The sequence below is a fragment of the Phaethon aethereus genome (genome assembly GCF_964289735.1).
Source record: "Phaethon aethereus genome assembly, chromosome: 7".
NCBI lineage: Eukaryota > Metazoa > Chordata > Aves > Phaethontiformes > Phaethontidae > Phaethon > Phaethon aethereus.
Genome location: NC_138583.1, coordinates 27,028,085 through 27,049,226, shown reverse-complemented (window position 1 = coordinate 27,049,226; position 21,142 = coordinate 27,028,085). Strand labels below are relative to the sequence as shown.

Sequence of the window (21,142 nt, the reverse complement as noted above, 5' to 3'; positions counted from 1 at the left end):
ATCACTATACAACATTCCTCTAGCACTCTGAAAACTAAAACACAAGCAAGCAGGCACAACACAGTCTGAAACCACGGTTTCCAGGCATACCCTCCCACAGGAGCTCTTCCAACAGCAAAGAGGAGCAAGTTAACAGAAGAGCTTGTCTAGAGAGATCTCAGAAATGTAGGACAAACACTTAGGAAAGTAGCAGTGCACTTCAGGATCATTTAAGTGCTTCAGGTCATGACAAAAAGACATCAGGCCTTAAAATAAGGACATGGTACACAGCATCTTGTTCCCCTTCTGCTCCATAGTTCAAGCAGTTCAGGATTTTAGCAGACACCTTGTGAGTTGTTACAGTTTGAGATTAAAGCTTCATACTATTTGAAAGTTGGGATTTCAGAGCTGCTTTCAGACACTACAAAGCAGGGGTTTCTGGCTTCAGCAGTTCACAAGGCATCAGCCACTATAATCAGGTTGGACTTGAGATGGGAAAATGAAGTCGTGTAACTTAGAATTAAAATTCCTATTAAGAAACTCCATCTTCCTCGAGCTAAAGAAACAGAGATACAACCCTTTCAATAGAAAACTAGGTTCTCTGCCATAAATGCATAGTATGTTCTTCTAGCCTGGGTGGCATAAAGAAACCCCTTGATCTTTAAAGCTAGTGGCAAACCCTCTGGATGGGGTTTCACATTCAGCAGCAGGGACGGACAGGCTGAGCAGCCCTCACCTTGTCCCTGTCTCCTGTGCCAGTTCCTGTCCTGACCTGGCAGGTTCAGTGATGACACACACAAACCACATTTGTTCAAGAAACGAGATAAATGCACTTTAGTCCTCCTGATTTCTTCTTGTGTTATGAAATGGTGTTAGGTGGTGTGGTTTTTTTTTAAAAAAACATGCATACAATTTCTATCAAACTAGAGAGAAAGTAGAGTTGAACTTACATGCAAAAGATGACAGCATTCAAGGTTATTTTAATACCTGATGTTTTCACTATATCAGATAAATAGTTTTTAAATGTTTAAGCTCACCTGGATGTGATTTGCATCTTAAAACTGTTCCATCAAAGAGGAGGTTTTGTCTGCAGGGAAGGAAGTGAACTTGTCTGAAGTATATGATAATCAGCTCTTGGAACTAGCAGATGCCATCACCTCACTCCTGCTCTTTTATTCATGGATAGACTTATTTTTCTTTTTTACCTTGCTTTTTCAATTTCCAACTTGATTTCATTTGGTCATTAAAATTGAGAAATTGAAACAGCCTCTCCGTGTTCCTTTATGTACCCACCTATGATGTTATGGTCATCAAAAGTTGCTTTACCACTTCAAACAAATTCCATTTCTGAGTGCTCAGCCAGTGACCTCTACAAATTCAGTAAATGACTTTAAAACTTCGGCAGGATACATGCACTATTTAACGAGTATAGGTCTCATTAAGACAGCTACCACTATTTGAATATGCTGGACCACAACCAAAAATCCTACTTAAGTACAACATGAAAGATTTGAGTTTCATTTTTTTTTAAATAATAGATATTTACACAGCTTGCACTGAATACGATACAAACATTCTCTAATGAAAAAGTGCTTTATATAGAAATATCCATCAGAACAATACCACAGGCAGGCAGCCAGCCACAGACTTGGCATACATCTTGGCAGAGGTCAGCAACCCTGACACTGCTGCGTGTTGGTAAAGCTCCTTAGTTTGATCCTTCTACTCTAGAAAATCTGCCAGGTTTTTGCATAATTCCCCCTTCTCTCCTAAGTATGCTGCCCTCATTCTCTCTCCCTTGGTTAATTTTACGTCAGCCTCTGGGAGAAACAATGGCAAAACATCAGTGAGCCATAGCTCACTGCAATCACCAGTCCAAAAGTGCCCAGCAATTAGCAGTTGGCAAAAAGTTCAGTTCTGGCACCGAATACTTTGATTAATGTGATCTTCTAAAGTACAAGGGAAATAGTAAGGATGTCCAAGATGCTCCTCTAAGGCTTGCAACAGGCATCTCCTTGGAATTGAGAAATCCAAGTTCAAACACGTCTTCGTTGTATGGGACAGGTCACTTTTACACCTGCCTATCATAATTTCAAATGCAGCACCCTAAAGCATACTTCACCAGAAGCTCCTCATAATTTTATCACCACACAGAGCAAGGCAGGAGTTAAGTTATCTCACTGGAAGATTGATTCTTCTCTATCAGCCAGAAGAAAACTACTCGCTCCTCAAAGCCTGGGTGGTTTAGGCTATGCAAGGTGGAAGCCACTTGCACTGAATTCATTTTAACTTACTGAAGAAACTTGTAACCCTTGACATAAACGTATTTAGTGTACGTACAAGACCATGTACCATGTGTGTGCATACACAAATGCAGACGGATGCAACTGCTGGGCACACACAGTGACTGATACAATTCAATATTCATCTGGATTAAGACAAGGGTAAAAAAAAAAACAAAACACCAAACAAATACCCTAAACATGTCTCATTCAGTTCTGCTGCAGAGGGGATATTTGGCATAGCTACCCACAGACTGATGTACAGATATCTACAGCCTACTCCCAAAGGAGAACAGAGGTAATAGGCAAAGGTGATGTGAAGAAGGTGGTAGTGATTTACAACAGACTGAAAACATCTGACTTTGAGTGAGAGGTGAGAAGATGGCAGTCAACACCCTCAGTCTCTCTTCAGCAGAGGTTTCAGGGAACAGGGTAGACATTTACTTGTCTGACCACTCAGAGAAAGCTGGGTTCCTCTGGGTGAAAAGGAAAGACAGAAAAAGTTCAATTTTAGCCTTGCCCATCTTGAAACACCTGCCCATCTTTTAATACCTGTTCTGTTAGCCTCTACTCTTAAGCGAAATGAGGAGTCTTGGTGGGGCCAAAGGGTGGCAAGGCATTCCATGAATATGATGGCAATGGGGCAACACCCAATACTAACCTTTGGGAGATTTTCAGGGTCTTTTGGTTGAAATATATAATTTTTTTCCTGCATTAAGAGGGATGGCCATTGCAAATCAGAGAACTGAAGTCTTCCACAACCCCAGAGAAGCTCTGACTCAGGGACGAGCCCTTCCCCTCGGGGACGAACCCTGGAGGGCTGGGCTGAACACGAAGCTGTGTTCCCAGCAGCCGGGCAGCTTGCAGGAAGCACAGCTCTGGCTACAAAGACTGGAATGTGTAATTCCATGAGCTTTTTTGGAAATGAAGTGGGGAGTGGATATCAGTCATAGTTAAAATTCCCAAACAGATGAGCCCTCAGGATTAAAGTGACTCAAAGCTGGGTTCATACAAGCAATCGTTACAAAAAAAAAAAAAAAATGAAGAGGGGATGGTCTGGCAATTAGAACAAAGGGCAGGAGTCAGGGGATCCTAGCTCTGTTCCCACTTTACAGCCAATTCATCATCATCCTGGGCAAGTCTCCTCTGCACCTATGCTCTTCTGTCTATTCAATTCACCAATACCAACTTATCTTAGCACAGAATTTCACTGAACAGCGTTCGCAAGCTTGTGAGAGAAGTACCAGAAAATAGAAAAGCCTTAAGTCTACATGGGTGCTGGCAAGCTTATTGCCTACCCAAGGGATATATGTACTTGGCTAATGAATGAACATTGTCTCACCTAGCACTAACAAGTTGTCACCTCCACTGCAATAATTTAGCACTGGGACTCTCTCCTGACAGACACGGCACCAATCAGATCAGTTATACCTCAGGGTCATTAGTAATAGAAGAGGAGAGTAAGCACAGGCAGTGTTTCTTTTGCTATTTAAATAAATTAATCTTCTAGATGTACTGATTTCAGACAAGCCAGCAAGCTTCTCTCCCATGACAAATACATTCACTTCCCTTTTCACTTCCTCTTTACCTTTTTAAGGATTTTCAACATACAAGACAGACCATGGGAACATATTCCTATTAACAAGGATTTTATTATAGGAAAGTAGGAAGGTTAAATCCGAGCACCGTTCCAGTCAACTAAATACTATTATTAGCAATGCTTACACACGAAGTTCAACCATGTAAGGTACAGAGCAAAGGAGCAAATCACTCGGCACCTCACAGGAGCATAGGTAGGGCAGCTTACAAAATTGTTGCCATGAAGATTGGCAAATGGGTTAGGAAAAGCTGTATCCCCACCGGAATCACCATTCATTTTAATCAGCTGAGCTCTATAATAAGATTAGAGGTGATTGGGTTGAGTAGTGGGATTAAATCCATCCACTAATCCCCAGAATTTACTATTCACAGCTCAAATGCATTAGTCCTTGAGAGCAGAATGGGCTTCATCCTCCTCCTAAAAGATGCAACAGTCAGAAGCAGTATGAGATATCTAGTAAAGGAAAGTGATCTTTAACACCATTAAATGAACACCATTGACTCCTGCCTGCAGAGTGTGTGTCAGAGCTCAGTGGCCCAGCTGGGCTGTTTACTAGCAAACAGCCTGATCCTACCAGGAGGCTGCCCAGAAGAACACTGAGTTTTTGCCTTCAACCTGTCAAAACTAACCAGAACAGGCTGTTACTGAGAGGGGAAGCTGTCCATACAAGAAAATCACAAAGGCTGTCAGAACAGGTCATGGATACATTCAGGAAAATTTACTGCAGTGTCTGAAGAAAGAGGTGACAAGATACCATCTAGAGTAGGAAGCTATCCAAAATAATTCTGTGTTACAGCATGGCAGTAGGTGGATAAGACAAATACCAAAACGTGAAGAACCAGTACGAAGGCATCTATGTAGGGATGTAAATATTTTACAAACATAAGAACTTGTTTGTGAGATGGGGAAGAAGAGCGAATAGGCTACATGATAGGTGAACCAGCAAAAAGTGATGAGCCAAAACAGCGACCAAGAACACCTTCAGGCTGTTCCTCTAGCCCTTATCAAAATCCCTTCCAGTTACTTCACTAAACTATTTATGCCAACATATATCACCCTCCTGCCCCTGCCCATTTCCTGAACAGAAAAGGTTTAGCATCTTTTTGGGATGCCATCCAAGCACATTTCCTATAGGCAATAGCCTGCTCTCAGTTCCCTCTCTAATGAGCCACTAGTTATCAGACTATAGACTCACTTCCATGGTCATCTCATGTACTGAATTTCCTTCAGTTCTCCAATTATAAATATTCACCGTATTTTCAAAATACCAGAGACCCTCAGACTACCTGGAGCAGAAGAGCAGAAGAATCATGAAGGATCCCTTAAAATAGCTGGTTTTATTTTTGCAACTAGGCTGGCAGAAAAAAAGTCTGAAGATTTACAAAGAAATAAAGCTGATTAAAAAAAATCCTACATCTCTAATATGGTCAAAAAGATCTCCATAGAGACAGCTGCATATACCAGCATTCTGCACTGCCCAATTCCCTTAATTTTCTTCAAACACCATGCTCCTTTTTTGGCCTGAACTATAGAGTCCTGAGAAGGCTAAGAAGACAGGCTACTAACAGAACATGCATGAAACACATTTCCAGGAAAGCCACTTGGTCTGCTGTTGACGTTTCAACAACAAAATCTTTTCTTAATGCAATCAACTTTCATTTGGCTGGTGGATTGAGTGAGTGACCACTGACCTAAGGGCCTTTCTAAGGACATCAATAGAGTTTGAAATTTCAGGAACTAGCAGAGCTCTTGCCTCTGCGTGAGTCACTGAGGCTGAAGGAGGCAATTTGGGGAAGTTTTGTGCTCTGAAGACTGGGGGAGCAGAGCCTCTAACATAGTTATTGCTGAGACGTATCAGAAAATGCAATTAGCATGCAGGCTTTTTCCCTTAAGTCAAGGGTTTATCTTAAGTGTTAAAGAAGCCTCCAGTATTGCACTTACTGAAAGCTCAGAGAAAGAACAGGAGACATTGAGTGTAAGCAGCTTCCCCAAAGCCACGTAAGACAGGGTCAGAACCCAGCTGCAGAAATTGCCTCCTGTTTTCTGGACATTTCCCGTGTTCTAGTGCCTTAACTTCAGTCTATAAGGCACAGAGCAGGACAAAATGACTGCATTACACAGCCTTTTCACATTATGGTTTTCAGGATATAATTAGGGACAAGGTTCACAGAGCATGAGGACTGCAGGACTGAAGTTCAAGACTCTGTATCAGCACCTCTTTCTGCAGCACACACTCCTATTCCTGTAACAGGGGAGTAAGCATATGGTTGTGCAGTTCCTCCAGAGGCCAGCCAAATCCAGCCCTGGGCACAACCACAGACCCCACCATGTTCAGAGAAGGGCACGGGCCACACAAACATACATTCTTGCACACAGCAAGCCCATGAGCAAGGAATTCAAAATATGACACATTATCACATTGTACGGGTACAGAGACTGTCATAGGACAGCTACTCAACACCACAGATAAATGGAAACAGATAACCGTAAAGTGTAAGGTGGTGTTCACATCAATTATGTGTTCCAGGGAGGTTGACAATGGCAGTTCCATTTGGGTATTCACCAGATCAAGCCTTGAACACAATGCTCTCAACATTCCACGCAGTTGCCATTGATGTTCCGTCCATGCCTTTTCAAGACACTTCTAAACTCACATTCAAATGCATACTGTGAAGATAAAATGTCAGTAAAACACACAAGCCCTGGCCTATCCTTCCAGCCCATCCTTCCCTGCATGCAAAATCTCAGCACCAGGAATCTCTCACTTCAGAGAGTGCAACGTCTCCCCTACAGGAGAAGGGGTCCAGATTTGGCACTCAGCACCTGAGCACAAGAAGATCACAGAGCAGCCAGCCTGGATCTCACAACTTCAGTAGGTTCTTCAGATCCCCAGCATTTTCGCTCTCTGATCAGCAGTGTTTGGTCAGATGTACTACATGAATGGTAAGTGGAGTTTTCATTTATTATTTATTAAGATGACTTTTCAAATTGCAACTCAACATTTAAAAATTTCTTTCCTTTTCAGCTAGTTGAAGACCTGACTTACGTTACTAGCTGTGCTGTTTATCTCCCGTATCTCATTCAGACTGAACAGTGATTTGGTTTTTGCATGACAAAAACACATGGCACTCAATAAAATAGAGGACCCTTGGCAGTGAGGTTAAATCCTATTTTGCAATTCGGAAACTGCAGCACTGAAACCGTGTAACTAATGCCAAACCAGGATGCTTAGAGGGGGGAGTTGGGAGTCCATTCCAGCCTTTCTCAGCTAACCACCACAATACTATAGGAAGCAATTATTTGGAAACTAAAAAACAATTGGCATTTAAAAAAACAAACTCTGCTTTTCAATAAAGTGGCTCTAATGCCACCCATAGACCAGCCTCCCTTCCCACAAGCAGCAGGCAAGCAAGTCAGACAGGCACCACTTGGGTCTGCATCCTTTGGGACATGGCAGCACTCCCAAGCCATGGGTACCCATTCACCATGGAGAGAGGCTGTCTCCTCGTTTGCTCCCCTCCAGAAGGGATTCAGCAGATTGGGAACATCTGCACTCGGTGGCTTGCAGGCCCAGGCCAGTCACAAACCTTAAAGCAACAGGAAGCACAGGAATTTCTTTCCACTCCTCTCCCTCTGTAACACTGTTTTTGTTTCCTTCTTTTATTCTCTTTATTTTCTCCCTCCCTGAAAGCTGCACACCGATCAAACCGGAGCAGGAGCCGTGGTTTGCAGCCACAACTCACAGCCAATTAATACAGGAGCAAGGGAAAGAAGCTTTTGGTCACTAGTTCTGTGTCAGCACATGTCTGATGGCTAACTGCAGCGTCACCAAGGCAGCAGGGAAGAGGAACGAGCAGCCTCCCAAGACAGCCCAGCTGCTCTTAACATGCTTTCCCCACCTCCCAAGGTGTCCTGTGCTCCTGTAGCACCAGTAAGATCACTCACAGATGACACGAGCTCTTTTGGAGATTTTGCACGCTGAAATCCTGAATGGTTCATATGATCCAAACCAGAATGGAGCTCCCTGCAAGGAGATGCTTCTTCCTTGAATATACAACACCAAGCCTTTCACATGGAAAAAAGCTTCTGTCAAATGGTAGTACTCATTGAGAGCTAGAGCTACAACAAGCAATTATAGGAGAATTATACACTATAGGTATTTTTACTCATTATCGTTAAATTCTGTAGAACATGCCTGCAGCCCCTAACCAGGGACTGTGAATCTTCTGAGATCTCCAGCTTTTTGCTCCTCCACCAAGGTAGGTTTCTATGCAGTTGGCCACGTGACAAGATGCCGCAGGACTTCTCCCCTGCAGCATCACACAGCCTTGCTCACCTGCTGGATCACAGCTACACTGGGCAGGGAGGGTGTACAGGGGGTACCACAGATCAGAAACACAGGGGGGATACCCACCTAGCTGTTACCTTAGGAGAATATGAGGAAGAGCAAATTAGAGCACTGTACTCGAACCAAGAGACTTGCCAGACCTGCCCATCATGCTAATTATCAGCCAGAACAGAGATGAAGTAGTCCTCATTCCCAAAACTTTTCAATTTCTAGATAATGCAGGGAAAGAAAAGGTGGGCAGAAGAGGAAGAAACACCAAATGTATTAGGAGAAACACAACAGGCAACAAACTTGCAGACAGTGTCAGTTGTGGACACTTCACATTCATTGATTACTAAACAAAAGTATATCAGGTTTTAGCTTTTTAATCACCACAGTTACAGCTTCAGAGCACCTGTTTTTCTGCCTGTCACACTCTTCCTGGTACTGCGTAGCACAAAGGCGCAGGGAGACAGGTAAGATGTAAAAAGGGACCAGTTAACACGACGGAAGCAAGGCAATGGCCAACTGGAAAACACCAAACAGGAGTCTATTAAAGGAAGGGTTAGAGAATAGAAAGTGCAAGGAAAAATGGAAGGTATAGGAGAGAAAGGCAGGAAAAGAGATGGGAACAAGACTCCCAGATGGGAAAGGTTGCAAAAAGCAGTCTGATATTAACAGCAGAACTCAAGCAGGGCTGCTGCAGCTCCTGCAGGCAGGTTTCTTCTGAAGAGTTCATTACTTATCTTGAGCCTATTTGGCAGAAGTGAGGCAGAGCCACAACCCCAGAACAGTTCTACACAGTAAAGCAAATCCAGATTTATTCCAGAGGGCCACTACATTTGCTAGAGATTTGTTTTTTCCCCCAAGATGAGCTAGCACTGAGGTCAGATCCTCCCCCGCTAAAGTTAAACTCCAGCAATCCCATGTCCTCCCCCTCAGAGTTCCTCTCTGCAGAGGAGGGGAGAACTGGACAAGGCATGCATTCATCCCAACCTACTTCTAACCTATTTCTCCTGGAAATGGAATGACCAGAATGAGGAGTTTGGTCATAGTCCAATTTTTTTTTTTTTTTTTTTTTTTTTTTTTTTTTTTTTGTAAAGCTAGTCACTAAAGCCAGTCTCCTCCGGACATCTTTCAAGCCTGGATGACCCTGCATGCAAAATGAGGAGAGCAGAGGTGCACATTGACACTGAAAGGCATCCCTTGCACTGCACCTTTAGCCCAGGCAGGCCATAGGTGTGGGCATCCCTGCACTGGAGTGTAGGAGGGAAGGAGGTTTGCTGTGCATCTCACTCCAGCCATCATTGGACTCTCAATGGGACAAGCAAGACCACCTGATGGCTCCATACAAGATACCAGGCTGTCCCGGCACCTTCCCTCCTCCCAGCCACAGGGGACTGCAGAGAGGAGCTAAGTGGAGCCAAAGGGCAGCTGAGACCCAGAAGGCAGCAGCAATTCAGACAGCTTCACAGGTTTGCTTCTACTTTAACTGAATGCAGTGTCCTCATCTTTTGCTTGTCTGCTCTCTCTTCTCATGTGATCAATCTTTCTGGCCCTCCACCATCCCTAATTTTGATAACCATTGCTCCAAAAAGCCTCCTCACAGCTATGTCAAATATTACTGCCCTCTCCCCAGACCACTGAGATTTTACCCTGGGGAAGTGAGGTAGGTCATTACCTGTGTGCTGTACCTTTACAGCATAAGACCTTATTCTAGGGTAACCAACCCATGCTGCTGTAATAAATACGGCAAAGGTGCCCTCACAGGTGGCTTGGGCTCTTGACTTCAGCAGCCCCTCCAGTACGGCTCTCAGGTGCCAGGTAGAGAACCCAGCAGCAGCAGAACAAGTACAAATGTCGAACCAGGGGAGCTCTCAGTTGCCTGAGAACAACAACATGAACCTGGAAAGGTACTGTGCTCTGATGCTGCCTCAGGAATAGCTCAAGAGGTAACAGAACATATCTGGTCCAAGGCAAATTTTCCCACTGAAACATAACCTATCTTGTGCACAGGCCAAGCATCATCTTCCCCTTACACATATCTGAGACCTCTCCGTTATGCTTCCAGTGCCTGTGTTCCTCTGACACTAAAAGATATTTGCATAGTTAATGTTGCAGTAGCTGCCAGGGATGAAATAACATCCTGACAGCGGAATTACTACAAAGAACACATTAAAAATCCACAGAGGCGGCAAAGGTTGCTCAGAGGTCAAAGTACCCTGGGATCCCCTGTATCATTCAGGGACAATGCTAGAGAAGGTAAGCAATAAAAGCACAAAGAGCATAGTATAGTTTTTAAAGAATAATAAAAAATATGTATGCAGACATCCGGAACAGACAGGAATAAACTACTGTTTCTTCAGAAAACCTAGATAAAACAATCAGTGTCAATTTTGACCAGAACGATATTTCCAGATAGAAAGAGGAGACATCATTTGAGTTGCCCTGACTATAATGTACCCTGGGTAAAAATTCACAGCAGAAATGGTCAGCAAGAGCTTGCTTTGGTTTCAAAGCTACCAATCATCACCCTGAAAAGGCAGGACAGTGTCAGGCAAAACACGAAATATACCTGATAACACCTGCAGACAGTTTATTCCCAGCTCTGCAAGATGTGTAGAGGAGGATCCTTTGGAGACTGAAAACAACCACACGTTATTAAACTTGTCAGAACATAACTTTGAAGTTCATCAGAAAACCACATGGAGACACAAAGTCTTGGGCGAAGGAAATGAAGGAAAATGATCATGACCACCTGCCTCCAGCCAAGAAACAAGCCCTACACCACCATACTCCCGGGTGCAGATCCTATATGCAGACTGGAAGTATCCATCAGGCACGTGCAAAGAGCATGTCTAAAGCAGGAAACGGGCTACAGCGCAGGACAACTCAACCCAGGACAGATCTGCAAGACCCTGCAGCTTATTAGCCTACGGACAGCAGCAGATTAACAGAAGTAGATTGGATGTGCTAGCTTCAGGCCCAAAGCAGCCATGAAAAATCTCTGCACTGGGCTCTCCTGTATTTTGGGGTTTTTTAAGATTAGCCCAAGGAAAGTCAACTCAGCGCTCTCTGTAACTGCTGGTATAAAAATATCCCATCTTCTGTCAAACAATACATAGCTAAACCTTGTTATAGGTTGTGTCATACTCCCTTCAACTATGGTCTTATGCCCATGGTGTACATGTTTTAAGACAAGTGATGAAGTCCTCCAGGAAGACAATGAAAATAAATCATGGCTAAGCAGGGAGAAGAATTTTTAAATTAAAGCACACCATTAACTAACCCTGATATTAAAAGGCATGGAAAAAAGGAGGGGGAAGGAAATGAGTAAGAAGGGAGATAGTACTTATTTTCTTTTCAGAAAAGAAATGCTAATTTAGTAAGTGGGAGGAGGTGAGGAGGAATTCAGCCAGGCAAGCTAGGGTGGTCATGTAACTACAGGTGGACTGAATCAATACAACAATGTGTACTATTTTCCTAAGATACTGAAACCACTCACTTCTGGATATTTGTTTGAAGCACAGCTTCAATTATTTCTAAAAGAACATTCTTCCCCCGTTCAGTGGTAATAGCACAGATTGACAAGGGAATCTAGCTGTCCAGTATAGAAGTGTAAAGAAGCAGGCATTATGCAAGCTGCAGGCTGAACCTATCTTAAGCCAAGATAGCTCTGTCAGATTCAGATTACCTCCAAATGTTGTCTTCCTAAATGTTTTTCTAGAAGTAGTCCTATTTCTCTGGTGTTTCTAAAATAAAGCATGTTGGAATTATGGTTACAGAAACAACATCTGTGATGCAAAGCATTAAGCTGATCTAACCAGAGCACCATCAGCTAAACTGTGCTGTCACCCTGAACTATGTAACAGCCTTCCTACCTTCTGAGTTTATTAAGGTGTTAACAAACCTTGTTTATTGTATCTCTGAAAAGAGAGAGACACAGTTTTCAGGGGAGATTCCTCACAGGGTCAAAATATGCCTCACTGACAAATAAAAGGGACCAGCTTATGCAAAAAACCCCACATCTTTAATATCTGCCTCTATCTGAGGTCTACAATGCCAGAGAAATGTTCTAATCAGGCAAACATGATACCATTCCCATCTTCCTACCAATCCCATCCCTTGAGTGTCCCCACCTCCCGGTGATGTCCAAAACTTCTCTAATTAACCTATTCCATTGCTCTATCATTACTTTTCCCTAATAAGTAGTCTGAATCTTCATGGATGACATTTAGACCTTTTACTGCCTGCCTTAGGAAGGGAAATATATTGACACCCCATTCCTCTGGCATGGTTATTTCAGGGTGCAGTCTGCCATTTAAAACTTCCTCTGCAGCGTCAGGCCTCCATTATACTCTGTTCCTTATTCTCTCCTGGACACAGTGCTGTTCTGCATTGTCAAACAAACTTCACAGTACAGCCTAATACAGTGAGAACAAAACAAAACAAACAAACAAAAAAAACCCAACAGGAAAAAAAAAATTCTAACAACGAGGTAAGAACAGGGAGCAAGAACCTGACAGAAGCAGCCAACTCCTGTGGTCAGCTGGCAAGGTGCAGTTTTGCTGGTTCAGTGTCTGAACCATCAGGATAAGCAGTTTGAATGAATAAGCACTTCCAGATTCATGCTGGTTTCTGCAGGTCTATAAAACCCAGCAACATGGAAAAAGTAGCAAAGTACCAAAATTTTCCAGCAGAAGTGATAAGGAATATGAACTGATAGCAAGGTCAAAACAATCAAGGAGTAAGTAGCCACATGCACTGAAGCTACGGATGAGAATGTCTTGGCACAGGATACTGTGGGTGATAAAAATAAATGAGTTAAAAGAATAAACTGGATGGATTCAAGGAAAAGAAGTCAGTCAAATACAAGGATGCTGCTTCTGCTTCAGAAAAGTCTGCAGCCACGGGTGCCTGGAGGTAGAGAAGGTGTAGTGGGGATGTACCACTATGCACACACCCTCCTCTTTTATTCTCAAGATTTCTGTTCTCTACCACTACTAGAAACAGGACCTGAGCTGGGCTCCTGGTTTGACTCAGGATGTCTGTTCCACACACCAGGACCTGGGAACACTGCAACAGGGAAAACACATTAAAATGCATCTTCAACTGGATCTAGCTTCATCCAGCCACACAGATCTGTTAACCTGGTGCTAGTGGTGGCGGTGCCAAAGGTGGCAGAGGGGCTGGTCCCAGAGGCACAGAAGAGCACTTGTGCTTCAGGAGTGGGTCAGCTACAGAGCGCGTGGGAACTGCAAGTTCACACTTGGCCATTCAACGAGATCCAAATAAATCACTGCAACCCCCAGGCTACTGCTATCTTCCCCTTCCCCTTTACTGACACAACCTTCATCCTGGTTTTGAAAAATCCGTTCCAATAAGGTTGAGAAATGTGATTTCAGCCTGTTCTCATGAAAAAAAAAACAATCACACAGCCCAAGCTCAATGCAGAGTTAATTAGTGTCATACCTAACCAGACTTAAGAAACAGTCTGTGTCCCCACATGAAAATGATGAGCACATGTTCTTAAATCAGGCAGGAATTAGGAATATGCGTTGCAACAGGCATCCTTCCTAGAAACAGGCATGTAAAGCTCTGGAGACAGAACAGTGCTGCTTAAAAGGGGAAAACTTTGAATCAGTTGAGGACTCACTGCTCTTTAAATAGGTACAGGATATAATATAATCTTGCCTGCTGACAGAAAACAAATGTAATCTTCCATCTTAAAAAACAACTGTTTTTAGAAAAACTGTCCTCATTGCAACAGAACACACGGTTCTCCTAGAGAGGTTACAAAATTAGAGCCATCGGAACAAATGACAGGAAGAGTTTAACACCAGCAGAGGGTTTTATCTCACTCATCAGCAAGATTGAACTCTTGGTGCTCCGAGCCCATCAGATGCAAACCACGAGCTCCTGATGCAGGGTACGGCCATTTCAATTGCAGCCACAGCAGCAAAGCTACCTCTGCCCAAACCACCAGGTTTTTTGCCAGCTGCACTTAATTAACAAGTTGAAAATGGTTGAAGGCAGCTTTTCTTTTCCATGGTAGATAAAGGAAAGCAAGAGGAGGAAGAGATATCAATGATCGAAGAATACAGTTAGGAAACTGGCATCAGTAATTATATCCAGCACAAGACATGTCATGCCTCGGTGCTCCCATATCATCCAAAACACAATGTAAAGAGCAATAACAGGTTCCCTGAGAGACAGTACACAGCTCAACTTCAAGGTTAGAAGTTGTGGCAGCTTCCTCTTGTGAAGCAGGTGTGACAACACACATGCTAACTCAGCATCTTTAAACCCTCACCAGTAAGGCGCACCAAGAAGTATATAGAGGCAGCAGCAGATGTGCAAGACATCTGGCTGGAGCAGAGTTTTTTTAAAAAAAAGAAAAAAGGCTAACATAACACTGTGCTGGAAACTTGCAGGGAGACTGGTAGTGGTTCAGACTTGATACAAGCTACTTAACATCATTCTAGGAAGTCTATCAAAAAGGCTAATGTACACATTGACAGAAGGGGTGTGAGTTATTACACAAAGCAGTGTTGGCTTTTCTCATGCTTATCAGACACTGTTGACACCAAGTCACTGACATCTCCATCCTTAAGTTGCCCCTCCTGGCTCAGGACACTTGATATGCAGAAAGTTAACCCAGAAATATGTGAACAGGTTACTCTAGGTTTAGTGTCTTGAAGTTACTTGTAGAGGGTGAGAATGGATTAACTGGGACCCTGCAGGGACAAGGTGGGGCTCTGGTAGGACCATCTCACCTTGCCTTACAATTTTGATGATTCGGGGAACTGTGGCCTGAGTCCCAACACTCCACTAGGAGCTCCCGAGAAGAACAGCCACACAAAATGTGACCCTTGTGACCTCTCTCAAACAAGAGAGGTCCACCTAGCCCAGCACACTCTTCACAGCAATGGTCAAGAGCTAACACCGCGGGACTGGTACGTCTGACCTCATTACTGATACTCCCCAGATATATCTGCAATTTAGGGACTTCCCTAGCAAAAGGTGGCATCCTTGTGAAGTGGGTACCATGGAGGAATTTTGCTCCTTCAGAAGATTCTGCAACTGAAGATCTTGCCCCTGCCTTCTTTGTGCGAGCACTTAGCCAGCTGACTCTTCACCCCTCTCTCACCACAGCTTAGCATCTTGCTTTAGTACACATGGAATAGTTTTCCCTGAGGCAGTAGGCCTGAACATTTAACAAAACATTTTGTACACTTGGTCAGTACCTGGAACACTATGTCCAGATTGTATTTTATGAGTGTTAATATCCCGTTTGTCTCTGAATACTGAGCAGGGTAGGCTATGCATACAAAGCAAGCAGAACTAGTAAATCAAATCTGCCTACAGGTTTAAATATCAAGTAAATAGAACCATATATATTTCACTCGTAGTTCCAGTTCCCAGGTTGACCCACTCTGCCTGTAATACTTGCAGCACTAGCACAAGATTGCAAGCACCAAGTTACCCAAGAGGAGCATGTGCTGCTTATTTTGCTCTTAGTTTTAAGCAGATTCTGAATAGATTTTGAGAGAACATTAGTCACTTGCCTTGATCCTGCACAAAACAACAGTTTCTTGCTGGAGAAACAGGAATGGGGACATGTTCTGCTGAAAGAGATTCAATTCAAATTTGAAGTTACCATTAGATCAACAAGCAGGTCCTGCCACAAGAACCCTGAAGAGATTGCCACAGCTTTCAGAGAGAAAATGGCATGCTCTTAAGAAAATTATCCTGTAACTGAAAGAGAAATACACTACTTCTTAGAATGGTTGTAACTCATATATAGGCTCCACTTTTGCATCAGGCTTATTACGCCAACCAATCCATTAAAATATCCATTTATTTTTAACAAATCCAGCTACCCTTGATGTAACTTTTTTATTCAGTGCTTGCCATCATTTGCGCTTGATGTCTGGGCTACATTAGCCAGGAGACGTGTAAGTACATAACAGAGTTTTAAGCATCTCACCTGCCCTGCGATCCTAATTAGTTTTGCAGAATAGTCTTCCCTGCTGTGCAAGGAAAGTCTAAAGTCTGAGCTAAGTAACAAGGGCCCCACTTCAAAGAAAGTTACTCTGTTCATATGAGGGTCATTAAAATGCACAAACATGAAGATCCAAATCACCTAACACTACAGACTACTCAAACTGGCAGTTTAACAGACTACTTGCATAGTATGTTATTAACATCATAGAACCATAGAATCTTTGGGTTGGAAGGGACCTCTAAAGGTCATCTAGCCCAACCCCCCTGCAGTGAGCAGGGACATCTTCAACTAGATCAGGTTGCTCAGAGCCCCATCCAACCTGACCTTGAATGTTTCCAGGGATGGGGCATCTACCACCTCTCTGGGCAACCTGTGCCAGCGTTTCACCACCCTCATTCTGAAAAATTTCTTCCTTATATCTAGTCGAAATCTACCTCTTTTACTTTAAAACCATTATCCCTTGTTCTGTCACTACAGGCCCTGTTAAAAAGTCTGTCCCCATCTTTCTTACAAGCCCCCTTTAGGTACTGGAAGGCTGCAATAAGGTCTCTGCGGAGCCTTCTCTTCTCCAGGCTGAACAACCCCAACTCTCTCAGCCTGTCCTCATAGGAGAGGTGTTCCATCCCTTTGATCATTTTTGTGGCCTCCTCTGGACCCGATCTGACAGGTCTTTCCTGTGATGAGGGCTCCAGAGCTGGATGCAGCACTACAGGTGGGGTCTCACCAGAGCAAAGTAGAGAGGTAGAATCGCCTCCCTTGAGGCTTGTGGCTTCCTTCACAACAGGCTCATTTTAAGCACCAGAATCACAATTTTGATCCAATATATTCAAAAAGGGTAAACATCCCAAAATGCATTTAGTATTCTGTTTCTCATAACAGACAGCAACAAAAATTACAACATGACTTATGAGTTGAACAAGTTTCTTCTATTAAGAAGGAGTAATCAAATGCATTATGGTAAACAGCATCCTGAACAGCAGTCCACACCCATGCATCCTACTATATCCTCCTCTGATTTGGAAACCTGTTTTCTCATTAGCCCAATAAAGGCCTCTCTAAAAAAGAGATTTTTAAGAAAACCACAAAAAAACAAAATTAGAAAACCCCACAAGACAAAAGCCCAAACCCTGCCCATTGCAGATTTTCAAACATGTGAAGAGTCAGTATAGTACTGTAAGAACTTTTTGTACAAACATGTATTCTGACTTGTATTGCTATTAACAGCAGTTACAACATACCTTCTAATACAGCAAACACCTAAACAGACGTACACTGTTGCAACCACAGCACAAATCCAGCACCCTGTGAAACCAAATATATTCTTACAATAAATATCAAAGGAAGAGGGAGCTCTGAGATGTGGTAAACTGCTTCTTCACACAGAACTATATTTTTAAACTAAATGAAAGTGATCACGTCCCCTTCTCTCATCTTACAGAAGCCCTTAAGAAGCTGCAATGATAAAAAGGTGAATGTAGCAATTCTAGGCCAAAGCTTTGTGTTTCAGTTAAAACACATACACTCACAACTTAATTTCATTCTAAGGCCTTTTTGAGTTTTTAAAAGCTTGTAATAAATAAGCGTTTGTACTAGGCATTTGGCCTTTCTTCTTCTTAGGTATTGCTATGTCCTAGAGTTCCTTAACAAAATAGAACTGGTTTTAAAAAAAATTAATAAAATCCCAAAAAGGTTCCTTTTTTTTAAAAAAGCTTTTTACAAATGAAGACAGACAATGCTTTTGTGCATTCAGATAGGTATTCCTTCAGAGGGCAAATGCCAACCCACATCAAATTTAGGGAACTGTAATAGTAACTTGAGACACACAAAATTAAAATATTAAATTATTCTAAATTCGCTTGGAGACAACTGACCTTCGTATATCTGGATTGCATTTCCAATTTTTAAACCAAGGAATATGTTCTGTTTAACAGCATAGGATCAGAAAGCTGCTGAAGTTCTGCAATTCACCTACATGCACTCTAGGTTTCACGTAAAAAGAGTTTTTAGTTTTGAACTCAAGAATATTGTGACTGGGAAAGAAAACTCAACATTCATTAGTTTAATGACATTCTGGAGCCAAATTCACTGTCAGCTGTTATGTAAGCTTCCCTTTTGATTTCCCAAGGCAAGATGACATGTGCAGCCTGCCAAAGACAAACTTTCCTATTACTTAACAGCTGGAATAACACGTATTCCAGGGATTGAAGGCAAAAGAGTAAATTAGCTTTTAAATGAAAAATAATAATGGAATAGAAGTTAACAATGGTCTCTGCCCGGCAGGGAAGTGTTGAGTTCTCCATGCTGAGTCACCAAAGAAAAGGTCAACAAGCAGAGCCCCCTCTCAACCAACAGAACACCAAGGAATTCTTGCCTTAATTACATGTGAACAGAATAAAGTTGAACAAATCTTTACAAATGGGACTTTCTACAAAAAAAGGAAACTGAGAACTTGGTGCAAAACCTGACACTGGCAAGAGGTCCTTTGACATCATCATATCGGAAAACAATACTGTTGCCTGAAGACATCAAATCAAATATGCCCTCATTTTTCTTATAATAAATTTGGGATAGATAGGATACAAAGCTCTGTCAGCACACAAAAATCTGACTCTGAAACTGCTTGGAGACTGTCAGGCTAGCTTGGCCAAGCTAGTCAACACTAAGAAAGATTATGAATGTTGACAAGAAGTTTATTTCTAGATACCTCAATTGTAAACTTTTAAATATTTTGCTGTTCAAAACAAAGTCATCCTGATAAACCAGCAGACCTTTAAAAGAACAGTCAGGAAGGATCCATGCATTTACCGTGGCAGTGCTGTACCAAATGCTTCTGCAAGTTCTTCTGGTTACTCTGCCACTCTTGCACTCGGGTACAATTTCTAACTGGAAACATTTGGGAGATTGGTCTCTTCAGTTGCGGGTGACTTAAGATTAAAGTGAATAAAGCCACTTAATTCTGGCTGTAATTTTTTCAGAACACTAGAGACTCATTAACCAGTAGTGCCATAATGAACATTTGTGCCGTATCTTGTTGCTAGGCAACAAGGGACTGTGTTTATCAAGCGTGAAATTAGCATTAGAAAGTAGCTCCTATGGAAATCAAGTAGAAGCTATTGTAGCACTGTAGCTTCCCACTGAAACAGGAACATTTGTTGTGATGCCCTCCAAAAAGAAAGTGAATACTTGCAGGGGGGATCTTTCCTCTGTTGCAGAAGTGAATCAGCAGTAGCTCCCATTAAAGTACTTAGAGTCACTGGTGTAAATTCAGCAGGAGAAATTAATTAGTAATTCAGTAAGAACATATCAGAATTTAAACAGTAAGTGAGAGTGAAACTGAAGGTCTGTAACAGAAGGGCAGGAAGGGACTCAGTTTCTGTATATTAGGACAATCTATCATATTTGTCTTATCTTCTTAATTTTCCCAAACACCTACTCGTAGCTGAAGTTCAACATGTACCTTGCTTGAAGGCGTATCTGCAGGTAGTCCAGCAGGATTAAAATGTTTTGGCTAATTAGACAGTGACGCTTTTAGCTCCTTTCCAGTAGGGAAGCTTTGTGAACTTCCGCAGCAGAAGCCTCACACATGAGAACCATTTCTCCGTCAAAACAGAAGAAATAGCACAGCCTGCCCTGGTGAAGAATTTCGTGGTTCATCTTTGGCCCACCTCCAAGAGACTCATGAAAAGGGTCACATCAGCTCTAAAATGACAGACCTTTCAATTTCGTCTCATTTTCATCGTCCCTTGAAAGTTAATGTCATATGTTTAGCTCAAGACACAAACACAAAAAGCTCTATCTCCTTGTGAGCCTTTCATAGAGGACCTGCTTCAACTTTTCCCAAGACTTCCTGGTTTCCACACTTTGTGCCTTTCCTGATCCTAAATGACTCTTATTCCTGCTCTTCCTCAATGGCTGAACTACTTACCTATTCAAATTTTTACTGCTGCCTGGCCAAATGCACGATCAGACTACAGAAAGTGTAATGGGCTTAGTTAAGGGAGAGGAGAAATCAGTGACTTCAAAACCTTGGCAGAATAGTTAATTTTGCCAAGCTAGACCTGCTAGCTACGCCTGATGAGATTAAAGAACACCTCATGAACAAGGTTTATTAGAACATACTAGCTCCACTGGGAAAGCTATGCTCTAGCCCCATAAGCACCTTCTCATTACTAACCTGCTTGCAAAAAAACCAAAGAACTATGCAAAAGCCCTATGCCCCTAAAGACACAAATCCCCCAGCAAAACAATACACAGGAACAGAGTCTATACAGCTGGACAAGTAGGCTTTCAAGACAACACACAGACCTGACAATAATGTGAAAGCCTCCACACATGCAACCAGACATCATTGTGGATGAATACCGCATACACCTCAACAGTCCTAGATGTTTCTATATGAAAGCACATTGCATTAAACTGTATTCCTCTTGTTCTCACAACGTTAATATATTATGGTTGTGGATGTGTCTCTACAGCTAGGAACCAGAATCAGATGAGCTGGTAGGAGCAAGAATTTCACTTTTCACCATCAGGTCTCAGCTGGAGTAGTAGATAAACACCTGCATTAAACGTCTTTAGGAGAGTTATTTTCCATTTCAGTAGGACTTACTATCCTAAGGTTTATGCGGTCAAAACAAGATAAAACCTGCAACATGACTGAAGTTCAGGTAAAAGGGTTTGCTTGTTTGACACAGAGGGGCTAAGACAGACTTCTCATATATAAGCCAAGTATTACTAAGACTGGCTTTAAGTCACTAAACATTTGTTTCTTGCAAACAAGTATGTTCATCTTGATAGTCATGTAAATGGAATACTGGCCCAGATGTGACCCCAAAGATCAGAGAATTGAGACAGTTATGATGCATGCTACACTGGTAGAGTTGTGGTGACACAAGCAATGGACAAGCAAGGTAGCTGTGCATTCACAGCTCATTAACTCCTCTGTG

The 21,142-nt window shown here is 42.5% G+C and overlaps 1 protein-coding gene across 1 annotated transcript in view; it reads right to left on the bottom strand.

Moving 5' to 3' along the window:
* CNNM2 (cyclin and CBS domain divalent metal cation transport mediator 2) overlaps positions 1-21,142 on the bottom strand; it is a gene marked incomplete at both ends in the record, with an annotated part of 119,152 nt that overhangs the window by 55,660 nt on the left and 42,350 nt on the right. The gene's annotated exons all lie outside the window — the stretch shown is intronic.